The sequence below is a fragment of the Melospiza georgiana genome, chromosome 2 (genome assembly GCF_028018845.1).
Source record: "Melospiza georgiana isolate bMelGeo1 chromosome 2, bMelGeo1.pri, whole genome shotgun sequence".
NCBI classification, from domain to species: domain Eukaryota; kingdom Metazoa; phylum Chordata; class Aves; order Passeriformes; family Passerellidae; genus Melospiza; species Melospiza georgiana.
This window is the reverse complement of record NC_080431.1, coordinates 5,173,213-5,198,407: the sequence shown is the minus strand read 5'-3', so window position 1 is coordinate 5,198,407 and position 25,195 is coordinate 5,173,213. Positions and strand designations below refer to the sequence as shown.

Here is a 25,195-nt window from a genome sequence, read left to right as displayed (position 1 = left end):
TCCCTCTTTCAGTGCGATTATAACCTTCCAGCAGGGAAGCTCCACTAACTCCTTAAGAGCTTTGCTCTCTACACTGCTCCCCGACCCGCATTCGTGTAGACCTGCACAAAGTGGGTGTAAAACACCATCACTGCTGGAAATTAAGAGCACACACCATTAGGAGGATGTTTTGCTTTGTTTGTTTGCTTTAGGTTCGGCGGTTTTTTGCCCTCTTTTGTGCTCCCGTGTAAATGATCAGAGGAGCTGTGGGACAAGAGAGATCAGTCTCTATGAAACCATTTTCTTACAAGCTTTCAGGTTTACCCTGCTGCATGCTCTAATGAGCCTTCTCGAAAGGAAACAACCCATTTCTGTAAGGAATCCAGGTGATTATGGTTTGCATACCGCCGTGATCTCTCTGCATGGGCACAGGGGAGTTGCCTTCATGAATCCTGCTGCAGGATGAAGTCTAAAGCTGGACAGTGAGAAAGAAATGGGAAAGGACCACAGGGAGGGGTACTTTAACATCTATTGTTAACTTGGAAAAAAAACCCTTCTTTCAGAAAATCTTTTATTTATTGTAAATCATTCCTAAAAGATTAGGAAATCAGGCCTGGGGGAGGGGGAAGAGATTGTTGTGGCTTTCTTTCTTGTTCAGTTTCTTTTAGTATTAGACATTAACCCAAGTCTCCTCAGTTTTGCTGAGCCTCCATCCTGCAAATCACACATTTTGTGTGAACAGTCCGTCTGCATCCCATCGTGGGTGGGACTTCACAGGCTCCCAGAGGAGGGAATGCCTCTCTACTCACACCAATGTCAATTTCTACATATAGTCACACACATCCCCCCAAAACACACACATATACAAACCCCACTTCTGTCTCACTGCCGGTGAATAAACTCCCTGTAAGTCACCTACAGCAATGACTACTCTCCAGCTGCATGGAGCTGTGCTGGGAATGAGACTGGCTGATGGATCTGACCAGCACTGGCTGCACATCACCCCAAGGCAACCCCAAAGTGTGCAGATGATGGCAAATTCACCTGGGCAAGAAAGGCCCTGCTCTCGCTTCCCTGTCTGCACTGAAAGGAGAGAAACAGTTGATGTCGTGTTTTCCTGTTCACAGGAGCACCCAAACAATCTGAGCCTTAATCAGGTTTGGGCTGGAACATGGGACTGCCTGTGGTTAAAATATTATTCTGGACATCCACAGAGACTTATAGTTGATCTGCCCACTTGAAGACATTATCTCCCATCAAAAACTCTGCTGTGATAAACAAATCCCGTGTATTAAAAGATTCCAGTTGCAGGATGCTCTTGCCCTATTTAGAAAATCTTTTCTCAAGTCAATAAGCAGGTATGAGGCAAGTATCATGCAGCCATAGAGATAAATGCTCAGCTCTATCTCCTATGATTTAAAAAAAAAACAGGGAGGAGAAAAAGAGGGAGAGAACAGATACTGATTCAGAAGGGAAATCAGGTAAACAGAATCTGCGGAAGCATATGCTCATGCAATACATGAAAAATATGAATTCATACCAAACAAAGGTGGGAAATTTTGGCACAGAGAAGACTTCAGAACCAATGACTGCACAGGCATACTGCTTCCACCACACAGTCCCCATTTACAGGGAACTGCTAACACACACTGAGTGCTGTGGTCCTGCCAGGAGAATTTGTCTTTGGAATTGCCTGACCCTTGAGCCTTTCAAGATTCCCAGCCATGTCTTTACACTCCCTTTGTATGTGTACGGCCATCTTTGACATCAACGAGAACAGACATGGCAGCAGCTCACAAAATTGCCAAACTCACCTCCTGCTTCCTTTCAGCTACCTGCTGAGCCTGGTACAAGCCACCAAGCCCCCTTACAGAGCCACACAGCCACATGCTCTGTGCTGCCTGCCCACAGCGCCGGGGCACACATGTGCACCTCCACGGTGTAAAACCGAGCAAACAAAATTTCATTCCCAAAGCAACATTTCTGAGAAAGCCACGACCAGATGAAGAAAGCACCTCTCACTAGAAGCATCCTTCTCACAGGATAAATAGGAGGCTAAGTCTGCCCTCAGACAGACAGAAGAAGTCATCTGTCGCCAACACATACAGCAGCTCTCCTGACATAACGGGCTTTTTGTGCCTCCCAGCACTGCTCCTCCAGCATCCAGCTGCTCAGGGTACCCGCCTGCTGCACTACAGGCCAGCAACACAGACAGATTCCACTCATGCTGCCCTTACAGGCACCATGGAGTTGTTGGAGGGTCTCTCCTTCAAGGCTACAAAAAAATAAAAACAACTACAGCATGAATTCCCCTCTAGACTGTGCACAAAGAAACCAAGCCCCCACTGTACCGCAGACTGGCCCATTAAAGCAAATGGTTAAATTCTTGCTATGAAAAAGTAGGCGTTGTTGTCTGTTTTGCGAGGCAGAAATCAATATTCCCGCCTCCTCTCCTTCTGCTATTTCACCTTGAGATACTCATGCTCAGTTAGATGAGATCTGAGTCTTACTCACTGTTACTGCAACTTTTCTCTCTCCAGCATTTCACAGGGTCACGGGTGTTCTTGGAGTCCTAACCTGCCTGTAATTTACCACTCAGCTCCCTAAACTGATCACCACTGGTGACTGAAGTAGTGACTGATTTTCCTTCCAAATCACACCGCTGCAGCCATTTCTAACTATTTATCTACACCCTCTATCTCCATCATTTTCCTCCCTGTGTCCTCCAATAACAACCCTCTTTCTGCCACAGCCTGTCTCTTCTCCGGAGCCCTATAATTCACTCCCTGGTGCTAGCCTCTCCCGTACTGTGGCCATCTTGTAGAAATGAAGTTTTATTGTGAAATGTCCCTTCTGCTCTCACTCTCCCTCTAATCTAACTGTGGGGGGTAGCTTGGTTCAGTCTATGTATTTGGGGAGGTGGGCAAGGGGGGAAGGACCTGGGGGGTGATGCTCAGCCAGGCAAGCCTGCAGCAAGGCTAGCTGGGCAGAGACAGGCAGGGGAAGCTAAGCCAGTACTGTACCTCAACAGCTGCTCCTTCAACCAGGATTCCCTGCGGCAGCTCAGATCCAGGGCCTGGACCGATTCCCACAGATCAGGTAGCAATAATGCCAGGCTGACTGGGCTGTTCTGATGAGCCCTCTTGGATGCAGCTCTGCCTACAATCATGCCTGCCTCTGTCACCTAAGGATTAGACAACTGCAATATGGTCTGTTTGGCACCATGCTTTAAACCCATTCATAAACTGAAGGCAGTGCAGAATTCAGCGCTCAGTTAGATAAGCCGTGTCTCTCACCCACGATCATTCTCACATTTGTGCTCCATTTTAATGCCATCTGACCGCTGGCTCCCAGACAGATTTTAACATGCTCCTGTTGACCTCTAATGCCTCACAACACAGAACCCTCCCCAGCAGACATATCACCTCTTATATTTTCTACAAGCTGAAAAGACACCAGGTACTCTAGCACAAGTACCTGGGAGAGTAGAGTTGAGGGTTGTTCAGTCTTTAGTTTGCCATTGTTTGCTGGTGACAGTCTGATGAAATTGCTTGAGTTATAATGAAGACAGTTTTCATTATCTGTCATTTAAAAATGTCAAGGGAGCTTAGACTGAATGGATAGGTGCAACCTGTTGTTTCAAACAGCTTTTGATGAAAGAAATACATTTCAAAAGTACCAGCCACTGATTTTCAGGTATTGTACCAAAATTACATAAAACACAGAGATGCCTCCAAAGAAAACACGCAGATTTCCCCCCTTGCTCTTTAGATTAGACATTGGCTTATCATCAGTATGATGCTGACTTTCTCCTGCAGTAATCACCAGCTTTCAGATCTGCAAGGTCTTAGATGATAGAGGACAACACCAACAAACCCAGGACTCTTCATTATTAGAGGGCACTCAAGAGTTTTGGCCTAGCTATATAAACACCTCGCTCTTCTTTTCCATTTTTACTTATGCACTTTTATGGTGCAAACTGTGGACCACTTTAGCAACAGATGTCATGACTGGACATACTTCTGCCCAAACATTTTGCTAGTCCCTCTCTGTTAGTGGTGCTGGCCTCTCACAGCTGAACTGCAATAACAGACTGCATGAATGTTCCCAGTCCATCTGAGCACAAAATCTGCCAGCTTATTTTAAATCATACCGGGCTATTCCCCAGCAGGAATACATCTGCTGACAATACCTGCCTTGCAGGTCCTCAGAAACACCTAGGACTGCATGCTTCTTTCCATCTATACCCTTTTATTTCAGAACATCCATTTAACAAGTGAGCTGGTGCTGCACAAGGGACCAGCCTGGGTAATGGAACTCTGATGGGACACTCCCTGTGCCTTGATTTGCTTACAACATGGGCTGTTCCTACACACAACCTGCATCTTCTGCCTGCCCTCTCTGTCAAAGCAAGGCAAAATTCATGCCAGCAGGTCACCCAGCATGCAAGAAATGCAGGTAATACTGCATGCACTGTCCTTAGAAATCACTTGTATTTTTGGTAATTGCTTTTATTTGAGCATCCAGCATCAAGGAGTGTAGCAAGAACCTCCTGTAAATATTTAAATGCTGAGGCACAGACACCTTCCTCTTTAGAATCCTATAACAGATTGCTGCTGCTCTGTCCAGTGACACAACTTCCCCCTGCCTGGATCCCTTCCTCTTCCAAGGCCTTATTTCCCCCATGTGCAGAGACTGAAGCGTCCCCTGGGTGCTCCTGCTCTTGGTGGTGTACATGATGTTCAAAACTAGGATGATAATGAGGAAGGAGAGAAGAACTGAGCCTTAGGATGGTGGCTTCTGAAAGATGTGAGGAAGAAATAAGAGTTGTTCTGAGACCTGATCACTCCAATGACTTGTTTCCATTAGGACAATGTTTCCCAGGCATTTACTTGAGTCATCCTTACAAAGCATCTCCCAAAGAAAAGGGTTTATGTTCCTGGCAACATGTTCCAAAAAACCATGTCCCCAGCTCCCTGCTGCCATAAGCAAGCACAACTCCAATGACTTCAATAAAGCTGCCCTTTCTGTGGCCCTAAGGCTATAACACTACAGTAAACAAAGCCAAATTCCATAAGCCAGATGCTTTAAGGTCTGAATCCAAGTCTTCAACATCTTACAGATATGATCCACCACAAGATGGCTGAACCCACACCATCAGCTGGCTGTCACTGAGATGTTTCAGCCACCAGCAGAACACGGGCCCATCCTGGGGCATAGAAATGGCTGGTGGACACCAGCACACTCCTTGAAAGGGCAGTGGTACCTCACTCCTCTAGGATCTGTGCTGGGCCAGCACTCTCAGCCTTCCTGCTGAGTCCTCTGCCCTCTCCAAAAAGAAATCCCTGTTCCCCACTCTAGTGGCCACAAGGATGAGTTTGAGAAATGAAATGCTGACACCAAAACCAAACGACCTTACTATATCAGCTGCTCATCACTCCAATCTCCTCATCTCCCCATCACACAGCTTGTTTTCCCTTTACATCTAAAACATCCCAACAAACACCGCTCAGTCCAAGGAAGGGCCAGCTCAAGGCTGGTGCCAGATGAGCTGTGGTATCCACTGGCACATCCTGGACTAATGAGGATGTGATGCAGGATAGCTGTGCAGGACTGAGTGAACACAGCAAATGAATGGTCTTTCCAGCTTCACAAGTGGTCCCTGAAGAGCAGCAGTAAGGGACTCTGGCTTGATAGGACAGTCTGGGGAATGTACTGCACACAGCTCCAGTGAGTAATGCTGAAAATCCATAGGCAAAGGAAACATTTTAAAACAGAGGAGGAAAATCTACTTGAAATCAATACTGTGAAGGTCTCTAAAAGGAAACACTCTGCAAAAAAGGACACATTTGCCACTTATAAATCTTTAATGCTACCTTGTAGTTTTAACAAAGCATTAAAAACCCAAACAAACAAACAAAAAAAAAAAATAAACCCCAGTTGCTGTAATACACCTGAGAGAGCAAACATCCTCACATGGCAAAATACGATTTTCACACCTGGTAAATGAAATATCTCTGCTGCATCCCAAGGCCAGGGTTAGGGTCTAAGGTGAGCTGTTAATGGAAGGTTAGAGCCCACAAAACGGCCCTTCAGGGAGCACCTTTCAGATGCTCTTTTCATGTACAGCAGTGCACAGTAATCAGAAGGCAGCAGCACCACACACTGAAGCCACTGTCACTGACAGTGGCTCTAAGTGTGCAGTCACCAGTTGATAGCTGGGATTAAGATAGCCAGCTCACGTGCCCATGCTCCTCTGACTCAGGAGAAGGCTCATGCTCTTGTAAGAGCAATCCTGGATTCTTTCATCTCCCTCCTGGCATGCCTTCTGCAGCACACCAGGGTTAAGCACTCACCCTCTTCTCTCAGATGAAGAGTGAAGCTGCAGAGCTGAGACAACAAACTTTGCAACCACATACAGCTAAAGCCTCTGCACCGTCAAAAGAAAAGCAAGCACAGAAAATCAAGGAAAATCCTGATCACAGGCCATGCTGGTAGGAACCCAATGACATTCAGAATCTGTCCTGTATCAGCATGCTAGACTGCTGGATCCAGGCAGGATGGAGACACAATTTGCCAATCATTCAGGAACATGAGAGAAGTGAGGCCTGTGGGGAGCCAACAAGCCCCAGAGGTACATACAGATATTTACAACAAAAAATCCAAGTGGAATCAGCAAGAGGAAGAAGCACATAGAAAAACATTACATGAACTAGCACCAACCAAGACACATGGCCTAACAAGACGCTTTAGAATATCTGGCTCCATAAATTAGACTGTGATTCCCAGATCTTTAGCTCCCAGCTCCTGCTGATTTCTGAGTATAAAGGGGATGTTTGTCACTCCCAAGATCAGACGGCAGCTCGAATGCCTTTCAAGAAGTACACAGATGAGCGTGTTCCTAGGGAAGAATGAGCTACAGCTAAGCCTTCAAACGAGCACAAGGAGAACCTCCTGCCCACAGACAGGAAAGTGGTAACCTCCTTCACTTCCTTTGTGGCTTTAACCTAAACCACAACTCCTCCCTTTGGGTTAGAAGTCTCTTCCACTCATTCAGATGTTTGTCAGCTTGTCTCTCTAATACCCAGCGTTCGTCACTGCCCCATAGGGGAAAAAAACCCCAGCTCTCTTCTTTTTTTCTCTCTCCCACACCCCTTGTACAGTTTCTTCCCTAAACAAGAATGGCTTCAATGCATGGGAAAGCAAGTCTAAACTACAGCTCTTCAGGCACAGGCACAGAAATTAGCAATTGCAACATGAGGGGGCAGGGAGAAAAGAGACGTTGGCATACAGGCTACACCAACATTTGGGAATGCTGGCAGTGAAGAAACATTGCTGCCAGCAGGAAGAGCGATGCCAAAATAACTCACAGGGCTTTTCCATGAGTGCAAGCACTCTTTCCCAGCCCAGGGTGCAACATCCCTCCTGCTACCCAGGAGAGCTTCAGAGGTGCTGGAAGCGAAGGGCACAGAGGGACGAGCACAGGGAAGAGCTGCGGTGACACTGGGGAGGCCCTCTCTTTGTCCAGGCACAGGGAGGTGAGAAGAGGCCCCACGACCCCCAGTGCGGGCAGGGAGAGGAGGCAGCCCCCTCTCAGAGACCCCAGCATCTGCTGAACCCAGGTTTAACGACGTGACAAACAGTGGCTCCCACCCAAAACACTCCCGGTGCAGAGGCTCAACCTTATGACATCCAGGTGATGCCGCGGTTTTTAGAGACAGCTGAGCTGTGTGAAAGATTGGAGCGGTTTTTGGAGCAGGCATTTTTTGCTACGTGCCTTTACCAGGTAGTTAGAGAGGTATTCAGTGGGAAACCTCTCCCACAGCTCCCATTGCAACACACAAGCGGGCAGGCACACATGGTACTGGGTGATGCAGTCACTCCCTTGCCACCTGCCACTCCCAGGACAGTTCAGGACTATGTGGTGAGAAAGAACAAGCTTTTTATTCCTTCCAGATTTTCAGAAATTTCAAATAACTGTTCTACATCTGATAAGGGTAAAAAAAAAAAAAAAAAAAAAAAAAAAAAAAAAAAAAAAAGTAATTTTCCAAATTTCTACCTAGAAACTGACTAAATGAATTTAATGCAAGGTTTCGTTTTACCTTCTTGAAATGTTTCATTTTGACAGCTTAAAAATGTTTCTTATGTTTTTCCATTTTTTTTTTCTCCAAGATGAAACACAAAACTGGAGTCAACTTTTCCTGAAAATAGCAACAATTCTGGCAAATCAGCAATTTTCTAAGAAAAATTATCTCTGGAGAAAAATCCCAGCAAAACCTAGTTCTGTTATTTCCTCCCAACACCACACAAGAATATGCCTCCATGGTGTAATTCTCCCTTAAGTTTCATAGCAACTCTGATTCAGACATATTGCACACACAGATATTAGAATATGCCTTTGACATCACCAGCACAATGCAAAACAGTGTATATACAATATGGCCAAGCAACGCTGCTATGGAAACCCCTGCTTTGAATTCCCGTGCATGGGGTGTTTAAATTCTTATCCCTAATATTGCTTTAACAGAATTCTGTGTACTTTATTTGCTCAAGTCAGCTCCTTCCTTCCGGGAGGACTCTCCCTCCTGGGAAAGAAAGATGTTTTTGTGGGTGAAGCAGGAGGTGATGAGACCTGCACTGCCACATACAGCAGCTCCACGAGCTGCAGCAAGAGAAGTAAGTGATCTGTGCCTCAGTTTCTGCAGCTGTAGAATGGAAACAAGATGACGTGTTACTTCGGATGTGACTCGACTGTGCTTAGAAATCCTTTGTGACAGCCAGAGGATACATGCATTCCTATTTGTTACTTTCTGTAGGCGAGGAGTTACTGTCCTCTACAGACCTATGCTGATGATCTCTCTATGTTGGAGAACCAAATCAGGAAGTACAGTCGCCCACTCATGTAGCGAACAGATAAGTAATAAAGCAGCACACTTGCCAACTCCTAAGGAGGTGGTTTCTTAAAAAGACATAGGAAGCTTTCGTGTTTTGATGCTGACTAATTTCAGAAAGTTCCCATTATCACTCTCTTCATTTTAAACTTCTTCAAAAAACATGTTTACCTGATACCCTGAAGGGTCTTGCGCTAGGGAAGATCAGACCAGCCAGACTGAAGGCAGCACTGCTGGAAGAGGACTCTGTCTGTCCATCTCCTCCAGTTGCTCCTGGTGGCCCTAGCAGCACCTTCCAGGGCCCACCTCACCAAGGAGAGGACACTGCAGCCAGCAGAGGCCATCTGAAACTGTGCCAGCTGCATCCTGGGATGTACAGCACCACCTCCCACAAAATCTGAGCAGAATGTGCAACCTAATAACCATCACCCAGCAGCCAAACTCACCCCTGCAATCCAGTGATCGCAAATGCAGATTAACTCACATTTGTCTGATGGTGTAATTGCCAGACTGCACATTCAAATGAGTATTTGTTTAACTGTGTGATACACAGATAGAGCTGATACACTTGAGGCCAAATTTACCCCTGTTGTAATTTCCCTAACTCCAGTAGCAATTACTCAAAGGACTAATTTGGCCCACAGTGTTTCCTAGTACATGTGATTCATCATTTCTTTCCTATAACAAAGAATAATACAGTGTTTCAATCAGTGGTGATGTCCTGGCCTCCTTGAGGCTGCCGGACTCCCTGCTTAATCAGACATAAAACAAATCACTTGCAGAGGCAGAGGCGTACAAGCATGCTTTAATTACAATATTGTAACACCAATTAGAGATCTATCTAATCGAGGACTCAGTACTTCCTACTTGAGTATTACTCCCATGTTGGGATAATTACTGCTAATTAAGCTTGGAACTAATTAGGCCAAATGATCTCATTTATACCAACATAGATGACTTCTAGGAGTTCACACACACAAAAAAAAAAGTCCAAGGGTGATTTCATCATTCCTGGACCCATCAGCACTTCACTTTCAAAATGGACTGTCCTTTCCCAATGGATAATCCCTGCTAGAACTCAAGTCCCAGATCTCAGATGATCACACATTGTCCCAAGGTGGAGAAACACTCTGAAGGCATTTCAGCTGGTTGGCCCAAGTCACCTTCTATTCTAAATGACACAGTGGATTAACACAATCATGTCCCATCATGGCCTGGTTAATTCCAAACCTCCAGGCCACTCTCACAGAGTTATTGTTACAGTCCTCAGTGCACTTAGCACTACCCATACTCCCAGGATAGCTGCACACAACAAGGAGGTTTGCTGTAGGGTGTAGTGCAGTTTTAAAACAATAACTGAAAAATAAAACCCAAAACAACTCTTAAACACGTCAACAGTCACACGTACTTGTTGAATGATTTGCATCAATCCTGGTTAAAAATAAATAAAAATACCACTCAGTAATGGTAGCTCAGCTGTGCTGTACATGATGGCTGAGGGCAGGGGCTGGCTCTGGCTAATGGAGTTACTGTTTGTGCCACAGGACTTCCATCCACCAAAGCAGGCTTCATACTGCAGTCAGAAAAATAAAGGACATCCCATGAAGCTGTGTTTATGTTGCAGTTTCTCCTCCTCCCCTCCAGCCCCAAAATTCTGCACCAGCTCAGCACCAAGATTCTCAGGTTGAAGTGTCACCAAGGCAACTTCCATTTAGACCTGCTCCTGGCTCATGGAAACAAGTCACAAGCAGCAAGGAGGGTGTTCCCTGCCCAACGGTTGAACGTGGTGGGGTAAAACAAACCTTAAAAATAAAACCTTTACATTTTTTCTGGTTATTTTGGTGACTATGAGTTAGCTTCTCACCCAAAGACAGTTTGCACCAATGGCATGATTGCCTCCTCCAGTATTGACTGATTTCAGATTCATGGCTGAGGGAAAGAAGAATGCCACCTACCAGAACAGCAGCCCCACCTCTCTAAGTGACCAGACATCTTGCAAATGAAAGAAAAGACCAGTACCCGAGGAGTGGCTGGGGGCACCCATCTGTCTGCACTATGAACTTCACAAACCTAGCTGGTCTCCTGTCCCTGGGCATTGTTATCTTGTTGTTATTATCATATTTCTAGAGTCCCATACTGTTGTCATTATACTCTTAAAGTCCATACCCTCTAGCTGGTTTTCTACCATGCAGCTCTTCTCTGTAACACACCTCCACAGGAGCTCCTCCAGGGCTCTCAGCCCACCCCTTTTATCCCAGTTACCTTTACGAGCCACAGCTGCTGCCCAACTCAGGACTTGGCAGCTGTGGCTCATTTGGAATAGCTGGGACACACTTATCCAATCCATAGGACTCTCACTACACCTGGGTACCTCAACACCTCTGCAGAGGCTGCAAACCAGCAGGTCTGTGCTCACAGACACTACAGGTAACTCAGGAAGGGCTCAGTTACAGTCACTGCACACCCATTCTTCCAACTCCTGCCTCAAAATCAAGCCTTAAAGGACCCACTTCAAGGTGCAGCATTGCTTCCTCTTCACTTCTGGCTTTCTCTCACCAGCTGCCTTTATTACTCCTAAAGCTTCCTCCTAAACACATCATTTTCTCACGCTTTCTTGTACCTCAGGCTGGAATCCTGAAGCTGCTGAACCCAGGAATTCACCATTGTCTCCAGGTCTTCTTCCAGCCTGCCCCTTTATCCTCACAGCAATCATTGTTCCCTGGTGAGTCACAGACATCCCCCCCCTTTCTCCCCTCCAAATGCCTCCTGAACAATCTTCTCTTTTCCAAAGCCTGTCAAAACTGAGCCCAGCAGGATTCCCTACACCAACCTGACCTGGTTACAATACCTCCTGGAACTGATCCTCCAGCTGTCTGTGAAATTTCTGTAGAAGTGCCACTTCTTTATGCAGTACCATTAGCAGAAGTCTAATAAATAATGCACAGGAATAACACAATCCCCAATAAACAATGTACTGCTTCTTCTCCTATTTTCTTAAGTGAGCAACATGGATCCTAAATCTGATCTCCCCCTCCAGTTGTTACCCAATCCTCATCTCAGCTACCAAACTCTCTCCTCCCTCCCCTAGCAAGCCTGTCATTCCTTTCTTCCCAGCTGCCAGAGGCTTTGCTGCTGCCTCCTCCAGCCCAAACACACTGGCAGACATGAATGCAAGCGTCCACACAACACAAATGCAAACACCCAGGCACGTCTCAGGTTGCATGCTGAAAATGCACATTTCCATACACTGCAGTAGCTGAATATCACATTTGTTTGGGTATCCGCTGGAACCCCTGAAGGAAGAGGTGAGCTGGAGGAGATCTTCTAATGAAAACAAAATCACTGAACCCGAAGTCTGGGCAAGGCAGTGGTAGATATACGATCAGGGCAGTCTTCAGCAGAAGCACACATTGGGCCCAGGGGGCCTCTGAATGGCTTCTTCAGCGTTAAAAGGGAGGAATTCAGGAGCTTTAGATCAGAAGTACATCCCAGACGGGCATTAGACTCTAATAAATAAGGTGCTTTACCCTGACTGAGTGCCAGAAAGCTCCCAACATCCTCCCCAAGGTCTGCATACAGGCTGCTACAGTCACTGGTGGTTTGGATGGCAGAAACCAAGCAAACAATCTCCCCAGGACAAGAGGAGGGAAGGGAAGCAACATCCAGGTGTAGGAGCATCAAGCCACAGCCATGACAGAAAGCACCATGAATTTGGTGCTTGGTGCCTGTCTGTAGGCAAAAAAGCCTGTTTTCCAGCTCTCATTTGGGATTGCAGTAAATCCTTCAGGACAGGCACTCTTTCCAGGGTCTGGACAGCACACTGCACAATGGGACTCCAGCCCCATATCAGCACTTCAGCAAGCAGTGTACAAATATTTACTGTCACCAGCAGCCTGCAGAGAGAGGCTGTCTCAGATGGACCTCCCCAGGGGCATCTGCAGAGATGATGGAAGTCTGAGTCAGTGACCTAAGACCCAGACCTGGGGAGCTCGCTGCAAGTAACAGTTCAGCATGTCCTCCTTCTAGACAGGTTCCCTTTTTTTTTTTTTTTTTTTTTTTTCCCCAAGTACTCACTGATTTGGAGGCTTTAGCACTTTTTTTTTCTGAGCAAATCCCATCATCTTATGCAGGGTCTGCATACATGCAGAGTTGGTAGCCAGCCCTGCATGGCCCTAAATGGTCAGCCCTATATTTGAAAACAAGAGGCAAAAAGCACAAAGAAACACACACAGGCAAGAAATAAACAAATTCTCATTCTCCCAGCACTCTAGGCATGGGAAAACATGCAGGGTCCCAGCAGCAAGATGGCAGGGGTGTGGGGATCTTGGCCCTGTCCCCTCACATCCTGAATATCTGGACTGCTTCCAGCTCCTCTTACAAAAGGAAAGCAAAGGGGCTGCTGCTTACTGCAGGCAGCTCCCAGGTTCATAACCTCAGCCCTCCCAGGAGCTCAGGCTCTCCTTGAGTAAGGCAGGGACACATACCTAAGTCTGAGGTTTAGAAACAAGATGCATTTATTTGTTATTATTTTCAGTTATCTGAGTGCAGTAAAGGTCAGAACACTTATCTTCTGGGGTTGGTTTCTGCTCCCACTCATGTGGTTCAAAACCAATTGAATGATTTTCTGCATAATTCTCAGGCAGAAAAAAAAAATCCAGGGGGAATGAAACCTGATACAGGGCATTTTCTAAAGAGGATCTGTGGGAAACAAGGATCCACCGCAATGGGAGGAAGGGCTTGTGGGCATTCCTGGGTACCTCCTCCCCAGTCTCTGTTACACACAATGAAACATGAATAAAGATGACTGAGGAGGCCACAGCTTTTTACCTACATTTTAGCCTCAGCTGATATCAAGGACTGGAGTGCACAGTATCACCTACGTGATACTCCCAGAGCTGCACTTTGGGTGACAAGATTCAAGGACATAGCTGCATATCCTGTGCCCTGGGCTCCATAATCTCCAAGATTAATTTATGCAAAACATGGGAAGATGTGCTTTTTCCTTTTGCAGTGAATGACTTCATTAACCTTTCAGGAGCTTGCCAATAGTGGAGTAGAAGCAATGGGAAAATCACACTTCTGGGAAAAGGGGACTTCTGCTGTGTGGCTAAGAGCACATACCTGGGAGAGGCCAGAGACCAGCAAATGATGGAGCCTGCTTTAGGAATCTGCCTTCCTGCTCTGCTCTCCTCACACCCTCCAGTCTGTGCCCTGCTCTTGCACAGGTCCTCCTCCCCTGGCTTCTGACAGCTCAGGGCATGACCAGGGAGACAAGGAAGCCAGATGGGAAGGCAAATGAGGCAGAGGGTTTTAGACAGAGTCTGGAGAGAGACCTAGCCCAGAGGCAGAGCAGGAGGGAGAAAGCAGGTAAAACAGGTGAAGCAGGTATGGAGAGGGAGAAAAACTGCTGTGGGAAAAACGGGAAAAAGCGCACAGCACCTCACATGAAGCACAAGGGAGATCATCCAGCATGCTAAGGAAGGGTTGAGTGCTGCAGAGACAGAAGGGAGAAATCAGGAACTGTCTGGTCAGGGGAACTGAGGCTCATGACATTATTCAGTCTGGGACTGAGTGACACCTGGCAGAGGGAAATGTGCTACCCAGGAGTAGAGCTAAACTCCACTGGAGCCCAAAAGTCACCATGCCCTGTTCTGTAGGACACTGGATGAAGTTCAGCACGTGGCCATCTCCTTGACCTCCCTGTGCCTTGCTGTCAGGAGCACCTCATGAGCCCTGACTTGGCTGTCTCTCCCATCAGCCTAGATGCAGCCACCTCTCCTTGCCCTGAGAAGGGGACTTCTCCATGCCATATATCCCCAATGTGTGAAGAAAACAGAGTCCATGAGGGGATATAAAGAACCCACCATGCTGGCACTGGGCTTGATCCTTGCAGCCAAAATCCCATTCCTGAAGAGAGGTGGTTAAATACACCACAACCACCCTGGCTGACTTGGAGGAAACTCTATCCCACAGGAGATAGTGGGATAGCCTCCTGCTGGGATCAGGTGGCTCTCTCAGGCAGATGGGAGAGGGGTTCTCCCTAAGGCAGTGACCCTGTGGATCCTGTCCTGTCACAACAGCAGTTCTCCCAGGAACACAGCACACTTGTCTTGACCTGCTGGGCACTGGCTTGTGGGCTCAGTGCAACTCCCCATCAGGATGCACAGGGCTTCCCAGACCTGTGGTGCCCAGCCTCTCCCTCCTCCATCACGGCTTTCCCTGGCAGAGCTTAGGGTCCTGAACTCAGCTGCAAGTGACACATGGGACAGTCATCCTCTCAACAACCAGAGCTGTCAACAGGCAGCCAGGCACAACACAAGCCATGTGTTCAGAACAGAGTGTCTGCAGTCAGGGGGACATAAGGGCAATGGGAATAGGACAATGGGACCAGAGAAGGTCACAAGGTCACGTCCAAGGAGGTAAGGTGACATCAGGAGACAACATTTGAGACTACAGACCTCATCAAGCTTCCAGGCAGAAACAAAGTGCTCAGACATTAAAGTGACAACCGTGCTGCAGCTCAGAACGGGACTCGCAGCAGCTCCATCCAGAGCCAGCAGCACAGACATGGAGGGAGCCTCACCTTGCTCCTCAGAGGGCAACCCCCACCCTGCAGGGGCTGTCCAGCTGATCCCACACCCTGCCCTCCTCCCTCAGGCCTGGCCAGCAGCTCCCAGGGACACACAGGCAGCAGCAACAAAAAGGGGTCTGTGGTGGAGACACACATAAGGGAGGAATTTGGAGGATAAACCAGAGGGAAGCGATAGGAGCGCACGGCGCATGAATAGTGGGGGAGGGTAGGAGATACAGGGTGAGAGAAGAAAATTACATGAACAGAAGGAAGAGAGCTGCAAATAGAAGGGGATATGGAAACAGCAGAGAGAGACAGATTGCAAGAGCGGTGGAAGTAGAGGAGACCTAAAGGGACAGAATATAATAATAACAACTCTTAAAATGAGAGGAAAAGGGGAGAGAGGAGAGGAGAGAGGAAAAAAGGTAGAGAGGAGAAGGGAGAGGGGTGAGGGGAGAGGGGAGGGATTTATGATTTCCTGGAGAGGGAAGACAAATGCCCTGCATGTTTTTCTCCTTAGTTTTCAAAGGTTTTGTGGAAGCAGAGAGAAGACTTGTCATCCCCATTTGAAGAAGGGAGGAACTACGGCACAGAGACAGAGAGGCAGTGAATGAGTGGGGTGGTGGAAAGAAGCTTGGCTCCCTACTTTGAGTCTTCCATCAAAGACACAGGTGAAGAACAGGCTAGACTTTCTTCTCCTGAGCACACCACAGAGAATCCACTACTCAAAGATGGCAGGAAGAGAGCCTGCTAGAAAAGCAAGAGATAACCCAAAGTAATGAGAGAAGAAGAGGGGTACCTGCTTTTTCTTTTTGGCCACCACCACCAAGGTCTCTGAAGACCTCTCTGTGTTTAGATGTACTCAGGGTAAATTAACCTAGAACACACCAAAATGAGCACTGTCTGAGTGCTTATGTGGGGTGCTGCCCACAGGGAGGTGTTGCAGTGTGGGTTCAGGTGCTTGCCAACCCTCCCAGCCCACAGCCAGCTGCAAGGAAAATGGAAGGAGGGTGCATGGGAGGCTGCACGACAAGGGCTCTGCTCCTGCAATGCTGACTGATGTCTTTTGTTCGCAGCTTCTTTTTTTAGGTGTCTAAAATTTATCCAGTTTAATTTGTATCACCTTTGTGTTTCAGGTGCCACTATGGAAAACAGGCTTTTTGTGCCTACAAACAAACAGCAAGCCCCCAAGCACACGTACGCCCGAGCCAAACATAGTTTGTAAGAGCCTTGAATAAACCAAATACCTGGTGCCTGCTTGAACTCCCACATGCACTTGGGCAAACAGAGCTTCCCAGTTACTCCCTGCACACAGGAACCCAAAGGATCCAGCATTTTCCTAATCTCAGACAACACTATTTTTTATGGCTTGCTAGCAGAAGACTTATCTAGGATTCCCTCATCAATGAGTGACGAAGGTCTCTCTGCTATAAATTGATGTTAATGGCAGGTTGTGTACCTTGTTTGTTTATTGCCAAGGAGGAATGTTTGCCGTGGCTGTCAAGTTTATAAAAATATTTCCATGGCTTCAGACAGCTTGGCATTTTTACATGCAGCTGAGAGAGTGGGTGAATGTACAGATGAAAAATTGAAGAAACATTATTGAGGTTGGAAAAAGAATATCTCCTAGCACCACCAAGGTGGCTTAGAAAGGCCAGGGAGGTCAGCAATATTTCTGAATAAAATGCATTTTTTTCCCACCAGGGGTTTCTGAAGAGCTGGCAATAATTAAGCATTACAACACCTTTCTGAAGTAGATAACCCAGTGGAGGCCATCTGAGGTTAAAGGACTTGCCCATGATCACACAAAGCAAATCAGCAGCAGAGAAGAGAATTAAACCCAACAGGCTTAGCTTCCATGACCCAAGTCCTGCACACCTGGCTGAAGTCCAGATGGCAGGACAGGAGCTGCACCAGCTGTGGACACGACTGTCAAGCACAGGTCTTCCCAGGCAGTCTAGCAACTGGGCAAGGAGCTGAGCGACAGGCACCCACCCCAACTTCAGACAGTAATTGTGAAAACAAGTGACAGAAGGCTGGGAAGCAGTGCCTAGTTACCAACCACAGTGCCAAGTGGATTAAATATACATCGATAGATTCAATTACAAAGAGCAGCATGCAAAATGGAAGTGATTGCAGTCAAGGACCCAGGATGGCAAGAAATAACCTCAAAGTAAAATCACGGGTTTCAGTAAGGAGAAATCCATGCCTCCAGAACTCGTGGAGAAAGTTCAGCTGTCAGTCCCCAGGGGTACTGTCCCAGGCCACCCCAGGCTGGGAGGGTACAGTGACACCCAAGCCCTGAGGGCTAGTGAGAAGCCTGCACGACTCGAGTTTAGTGGGCTGAGAGAGATCCATATCACCTAATGCTGAGCAGCCCTTTGTTATCACTGTCACCAGAGAAGCTGGAGAATGAAGTGCAGAGAAAGTGAGCTGTTCTCCTGTGTCTCCCCCCCAGCTGCCTGCATCTCCCTGGGGCAGGGCTGAGGCACATCACTGAGTGAGGAGGAGGAGATCTGCTTCACACTGTGGGAGTCCTGGAATATCCAAGGACACCCTTCCCAGCATGGATATTTAGCCTTGCATCCATCTGTGCCCTAATGCACATTCTGTTTTGGGGGGCCCTGAAAGCACTGGATTTGGCAGAAGGTAAGGTCAGATGCTGACAGCACTGACAAACACAGGCAGTTCAGTACTCATCTGCAGGAGGAACAGGAGCTCACTCTGCTCTCCTTCACCCATGCATTTTCCCAGGACTTCAAATCATTGCAGAATTTTCATTGCAACCCCCCAGCCACCTCCATCCTGGACTTATCACGACACGTGCACTGCCATCATCACTAGTAAAAGATTTAATTTCCTTCTTCTTGGAGCAAAAATAGAAAGGATAATCATTCAGCACTCCATACACACAGCTGTCACCTGAAAATTGCAGGTGAACACAGTTAAATGCAAAGGCAAGTACAATCTCAGACCATTTTTTGGTACCTGGAGAACTAGACCAGCAGTATTTTGCATGCAAGATTACAGGTCTGTGTGCAGTTGCATTTTCACATTCCATTACTGCAATTGCACACAGCCAGTTACGTGCCCTAGCAGCAGCTTACAAAAGCAATTGCTGCTAAACATACAAAAATCCAGCCCCCAGATGCACACGCGCAGGACTAAAAAACTGGTCCTTATTTTTCTGCCACAGAAAAGATGTGTATGTGCTGGCTGTGCCTGCTCCCTGTGCAAACAGCACACCAGCATATTTCCCTGCATTTGTATGTTGAGCCACATATTCATTCAAGCTTTGCAATAACCTAAAATGCATACAGCATTTTGCAATTAGAAGCATCCCAAAAATGCAAAAAAGGCCCCAGTTTTTGCATAAAAAATTCTTCTCCCAGCAAGCAACTGTAACCACCTCTCCAGCCAGAATGTACTGTCTGTTTAAGGCTCCAGAGAACACAGTGCTTACCCTTTAAGACAGTAAGAGATGAATACTTTTTTTCATTTAAACTATAGGGAGTTTTACCTAGATAGACTGCAATTTCCTGAGCTCGAATCTGGCAAAGTGCCCAGGGCTAAGACCACTCCCCCTTCTTCTTTTGGCAAAAATTACCATGGCGTCTTTAATAGTCAGAAGTAGTTTTTAGGGTTTTGTTTTCACAAAAGATGCTGAGAAAAACCCAGTTGCAAGCAAGCAAGCAAGCAAGCCCGGGTACTGAAGAACTTCTAAGAAGGAGACTGATGTTCAACATCTGAAGAGTACTATCCCCAAGTACTCTACCCAGGGATGGTTCAGCTCTGAGTCACAGGGAAGTGGACTGAATCACAAATAGCCATTCCTGCTAACTGCTCCCACCCCCTCCCAGCCAGCCCAAGTTTACAATCCAAGCAGTGACCAGGTTGAGGTTAGCTTGGGAAAGCTGATGAGATCACAGTCTGGGGAGATACAGCCTCAGACAGCCTCAAGATTCTGTTAATCAGCTCCTTGTTTCGCGAGGAGACACAGACAGCAGTTGCTCCACCAGGTTCACCATATGTTTATGATATTGTTGTTATGGGAATACATGTCCAGTCCATGTCACTGGCAAGTTGTGCTGCTTTCTGCTGGGAGGACAAAGCAGAATTCACTGTCCAACAGAGCGCAGAGCGCGTGCATACCTCGAGCAGAAGCTGCCGTCGCGTGAGTCACGCTCGGTGCAAAACCACACACTTTGTCCATGGGCTGGTGTGCCAGCCCTGCACACACACACACACGCACACACACACAGAGCCCTCTGGGGTGCTGGGCAAGCACCACCCCATCTCACAGACTGCAGCAGGAAGCTCCACGCCAGCTTTAAGGCAATTTGCCTAAGGCTGTCCATCAGATCAGTGCCAGGACCTCAACTTCTGTGAGACCTCCATGTGCTATGGCCATTTCTCACACAGGACAAGTGAAGGATAAAGCAGGGCCTCGGTTAGGGTCACAACTCTGCATCACACAGAAAAAATATTTGCTTCCTCATGTGTCCCAAGATGATGCTTAAAGCAGGGAGTTGGCTTATGGGACACAGGAGTTACACATTTGTGTGTGAGACACTGTTGTCAAAACTACAGTGCCTGGGCTGCCCTGCACCCTTGGGCACCAGTGGTGCTCCCATCTCCAGTGGCTCTGCCATGCAGAAGCAGCACTGAATAACTAACTGCTGAGGAGAAATCCCTCATCTGACAGCCCCCAACAAGATTCAGGCTGAAGGAGTGAAACACATTTTGTTTACCGCCAGCCCCACCAACTCCTGAGCTGCCACTGAACACCTCTGAAGCAAGAGCAGCTGACTGGAACAGCACACCAGCAGTTCAAAGGAAAACCGATTTACCCATTTAGTCTCCTTCCAGACATCAGCAAACAGCACAAGAAATGGCCAACTCCCCTCCCCGCCTCCACCCCCCCAGCCCTGACACGTTGCCATTTTCTGTCCCTGTCTCCATGCAGCTCGTCACATCCCATGCCGCAGTTGAGGAACGCCGTGCGGGGTTTAATTGTGCGCACGTTCTCCGGGGAAGGGCGGCATGGGATGTCCACAAAGGAGCCGAGGCAGGAGGCCAAGGCTGGTTATTGGCCTCGAGTCATACTTGCTGATTGGCGCGTCAAGGATTTTAAAGTGCATAGCTGATCAGATCAGCAGCTTGTCCTAGAAGGAGAAAAGTGACATAAAATATGCACAAGCCTTCCTTCTGTCCTGACAGCAGGTTGAGTTTTCAGATGATGTGGAAACAGCAGCCTGCTCTCCTCCCCCCAACATGGTCTCCTCTCCTGCCTTTGCTGCAGCGCTGCCGTCTTGTTCCCGGCTCCTGAGCCTCTGCTCCCTCCCCAGCCTTCGTGCCGAGGCTCAGACTCTGGCCAAGGGGCTCCATGCCACTGTTTTTGTGCCCACTCAGCCCTCGGCCTTTCTTCTCAGCATGCCAAGCAGGGGCTCATTAGTGTTCCCTGTTGTTAAGCTTTTGTGGCTCAAGCCCATCCAGCGCCAAGCTGGAACAGAAAGGCCATCAAATCCCAATACAGGAGGGTGCAAAACTTCCCTGTGCTGCCAGCCCAGCTGGATTCAAACAGGTGATCCTGGAGAGCAAAGGTGGAGTGTGCACGCGTGCGATCTGCGCGTGTGGGAGCAGCGTGTGAGCTCTGCCTGCAACGAGCTGGGGCAGCTTCAGCTTCCTCTCAAAGAGAGTGACCTGGGGTAAATCTGACCTGAGATCTGTCCTCTGCACGTCTGTAGCATTTTGTTTGTGCATGCCAGACACCTGTGGTATGTCCCTGCCCCACCATGGGAATGCTGCCATGAATGGAAAAGCTCAACATGTCACATACTGGTTTTAAGTCTCAGCCACCTCCTATGCAGTTGGTACTATCACGAAGTTGGCTGCCATGTACTGCTGCTACCAGGCTGAGGGAACAACTATCCTGTAAACTGAGGAAAACACAAGAGTTGGGCCATGTCTGTGCAGGAGCCACGCTCACAACACGTGCACATTGTCCCTCAAGAGGAAGGATGTGCGACTCAAGCAGGTGTGTTTGCACAAACTTGCTGTTTCCATGTGTGTGGAGGCGCTGGGTGCGTGGAAACATCAATAAAGCAATAAAGGTCTATTTCATCGCTTCACAAGGGACGAGTGACTTTCTCCTTGCCACTGTCAGTTTCCAGCAAAATAAACAGAAATTCACAAAGATATTTTAACAGAAAGCCACTCTACCAGAGAAGCCACCTATGGAAAAGGCAGTAAGCCACATGCTCTCTCCTCATTCACCCAAATGCAATTCTTGCCCAAGACACAATCACTCCAGCTACAAAAATCTCTTCCCCTCACCAAATGCCCCAAACTCCACCAAGTTAGACAACTCAGCCTCTGTGTTCTTCCATACTGGAAAGTCCTGCTACATCACACTTAGCTTAGCCATGCTTTAGCCTTGCCCATGCCTGATTCAGTTCAAAATTTCCCCTCTTTTTAAAGCCCTCCAAGGAGACAGCCCAAGGTCTTCCTTAGACATCCTTCCTCCCTGCTCCCCCATTTGTCTACATCCCCTCTCCAAGGATTTTCCACCCAGCTTTAGAAACATAAATGCTGGAGCCTCCTCCTTCTTCTGCCCAGGTCCAGCTGCCTGGAGCAGGCATTTTTCCTCCCTCCCTCATTGCCTGACAAGTCTCCTTTCAAACATGATCTGATACTTCTCCCCCTCCTGTGACGATAAGCCTCAGAGTCTCTCTCCCTGCTTCTCACATACCTCCATCACTGGACTGACTGTAAGGCATGTGGGATAAAGGTATCATGGAAAACGCTACAGCAAATCACAGGGTTTTGCTTTGATTCTTTTCCTGCTTATTTATTTATTTTCTGAAGGGAGGTAACAAGTCAGAGAGAAGCTGGCTGAGATTTCTGCCGTACATTTTTTTTGCAGCAGCAAGATCCTCCATCTTCCTTGCTGGATTGAATAGGGTCTCAGGACAATTTAGACTCCCTCCCCCATCTCCCATTCCTGCTCATATTCTTCAACACATGATGCTCTCCTCCCAGCGTTGACTGGGAAAGCACATATCCTCACTCTCTCCCCCTCTCCCAGCTCCTGCCTCGCATAGGTTGTGCCAGGACATTAGGATGACGAACATTTGTGCAGCTCAGAATCTTGGAGGTTATTTTTTAACAAAACAACTAGAATCAATGAAATCCGAACGATGGCACACGACAAACTTAAAAGACCTCGTGAGGATGCACCTAGCATTTCGGGAGGCTTTCTGTGTCTCATGCCACAAGGAAAAAAATATCCCTCAAAATTTAACCAAAGCCAGTACCGATACTGTGATAAGCCCGGGTGTGAGGAGCAAGAATTGTGAGGAGCAGGAATTGTGAGGAGCAGGAATTGTGAGGAGCAGGAATTGTCTCCCCTTTGCTTTTTTTTTTTTTTTTTTGGCTCTTGCACATTATCACCTCACCAACAGTAGGATAACAGCCACAAAACCTCCGGCAAGAGAGCAAGCAAGCAGGCTTCACGTCGCTGCTCTCACGCCGAGCTCGATATTTACTCGCTGATAAACGGCAACTGTAAATACATCTCATCTAATCTGCCGACATCCAGGAGGGGAAAAAACATCTCCCATCCCCGCGGCGCCCTGCCTGGCTCCGGAGGCAGCGGGATGGAGGGCTGACAAAAGACCCCGGCTTTCCACCCTCCCCCGCGGGGCTTCTCCGGGCCGCCCCGGGCTCTCCCCCCGGCCCTTCCTCGCCCCGAAAGCCGCCGGGACGGAAGCCAACAGGTGGAAGGCGCTTTTTGTCCCGGGATCCCCCCGGCCGGCGCGGTGCCTCCCCGGGGGGGAAACTGAGGCACGGCGCCGCGGCCGCCGCAAAACTTTCCAGCGCCGAGCCGGGGCCGCCGGAGCTGCCCGGGGCTGACTGCGGCACACGCGGCCCCGCCGGGGGAGCGGCGGCGGCGGCGGGCGGGGAGCGGCCCCGGGGGCGGCGGCGCCGGCTCGGAACCCCCGCCCGTCCGCCCTCCCGCCCGCGGCCGGCGCTTACCTGTCTCAGGCGGCCAGGGCGCGGGGCGGCATGGCGGGGGCGGCGGGGAGCGGGGCCGGGCGGGCGCTACGGCAGCACCGGGGCAACTCACGGGGAAGCCGTGCCGGGCCTTTTGTCTGCGCGGGGCGGCGGGGCGGCGGGGCCGCCTCCCCCCGCGGGCGCCGCGGCGCTTGGTACGGCCCAGGCATTCATGCCAAGCGGCTTTCACACATGGAGGCTTGTCTCCAGCGGCTGCTGACAAGCCACAAACAAGGCGGCCCCCTCCCTCCTCCTCCTCCTCCCGCCTCCCGCCTCCCTCCTCCTCCTCCGCCGGCCTCCTCCATGCGAACTCCAACTCCGGTGACAGCGCGGGGCAGGGAGGAGGGCGCCCGCCGCCTCCCCGCGAACATGGCAGGGGCTTTTCCCCCTGGCCCTGAGGGATCGGGGCATTCCCGGCTCCCTCCGGCACCAAAGCCGCCGAGTAAGGAGCGCGGGTCCGCCGCGTCCCGCCCTCGGCACGAACCATGGCTCCAGAGCTCCGGCTCCTCCAGGATCGGCCCAGGAGCCGGCCGGGAATTCGCCCCGCTTCCCCCTCCAAGGTCGTGCAAATAACCGGGCACGGAGACCCAGCGCCCAGCGCCTCGGGGTCAGTTTCATCCCGCAGCAGTGTGGGAGGCAAGGGGAAAAAGAAGAGGGAGAAATCACAAAAAACAAGACCTCGTGGACTCCCAAAAATTTTTACAGGCGCCCATTACTGTAAACAGAGGGAAAGCCCAGTTGTTCAGGGAGAAAGTCTAGGTGTCACAAGGCATGGCCAGCACTTAGAACTGAATACACCCAAAATAGGCCGGGCCCAACAGTGAGGCCACATTGAGTCCAGGCTTGCAGGGATTTGAGCTGAGCTTTTTCAGCCACTTCACCAAGAGGGTTCCCTGGCCATGCAGGTTTGCACGGCCTCCATCCAGCAGAAGCCAACCCAAAACATAGCCCCTGTGAATCATTAAACTCTGCGCCTTGTGTACGGGTTCAGCAGGGTTCAGTCAGCCCAGAAAGCAAACCACATGACCAACTGTCATAAGTTTCGTAACAAAACCACAAAACTCAATCTCAAAAAACACATCCCTGTCCAGGGACAACAAAAGATTTTTTTTTTTCTCTCCAAGTCTCACCAGTAAAGGTCTGGTGGAGCCCAGAAGAGTGTTGCACAAGAATCAGCTGGTTTCATTTAATAAAAGTAATTATAATAATCATAATAATCACCAGTTGGATGGCTCTTGTTGTCCAATGATCTCAAAGACATTTTATTAACCCAGACAAGTATTTTTATCTAAATTTAACAAGTGGTAAAACATTTGGGCAGATGAAGTGACCTACTCAAGGTCATCTGAACCTGTAACAGAAGGGAAAATGCACATTTTTGAACTCAGGTGCTCAACAGAAAAGCCACTTCCCAAAAACAGAGCTCCTACAATTCCCCCAAAACTCAGAAAAGTTTTGTTCAAGTCACAGTTTTGCTGAAAGAAATTTTAACCAGGTCTAATTTGTAGTTTGGACAGGGCAGATGCTGTAGCTAGGGCAGATGCAGATGAGGTTCTTCCCAGGAAAGAGAAATAGAGGTCAAGTGGTGAAGGAAGACTAAAGCCAAGGTTGACTGAGGAGAAAGGAGAAGGGGATGAGCAAAGGCAGAAGAGAAGGCACAGAGCAGTCATCATGTCCAGCTTCACCTCCCAGTCTCCAC

General features: G+C 48.6%; 1 protein-coding gene across 1 annotated transcript in view; it reads right to left on the bottom strand.

The window, feature by feature from the left end:
• Positions 1 to 23,531, bottom strand: part of BCL9 (BCL9 transcription coactivator) — a 57,262-nt gene extending 33,731 nt beyond the window's left edge. The window contains exon 1 of the mRNA XM_058018557.1: positions 23,479 to 23,531. The gene's annotated coding sequence lies outside the window, so the exon portion shown is untranslated. The remainder of the gene's footprint in view (positions 1 to 23,478) is intronic.
• Positions 23,532 to 25,195: the final 1,664 nt, after the last annotated feature.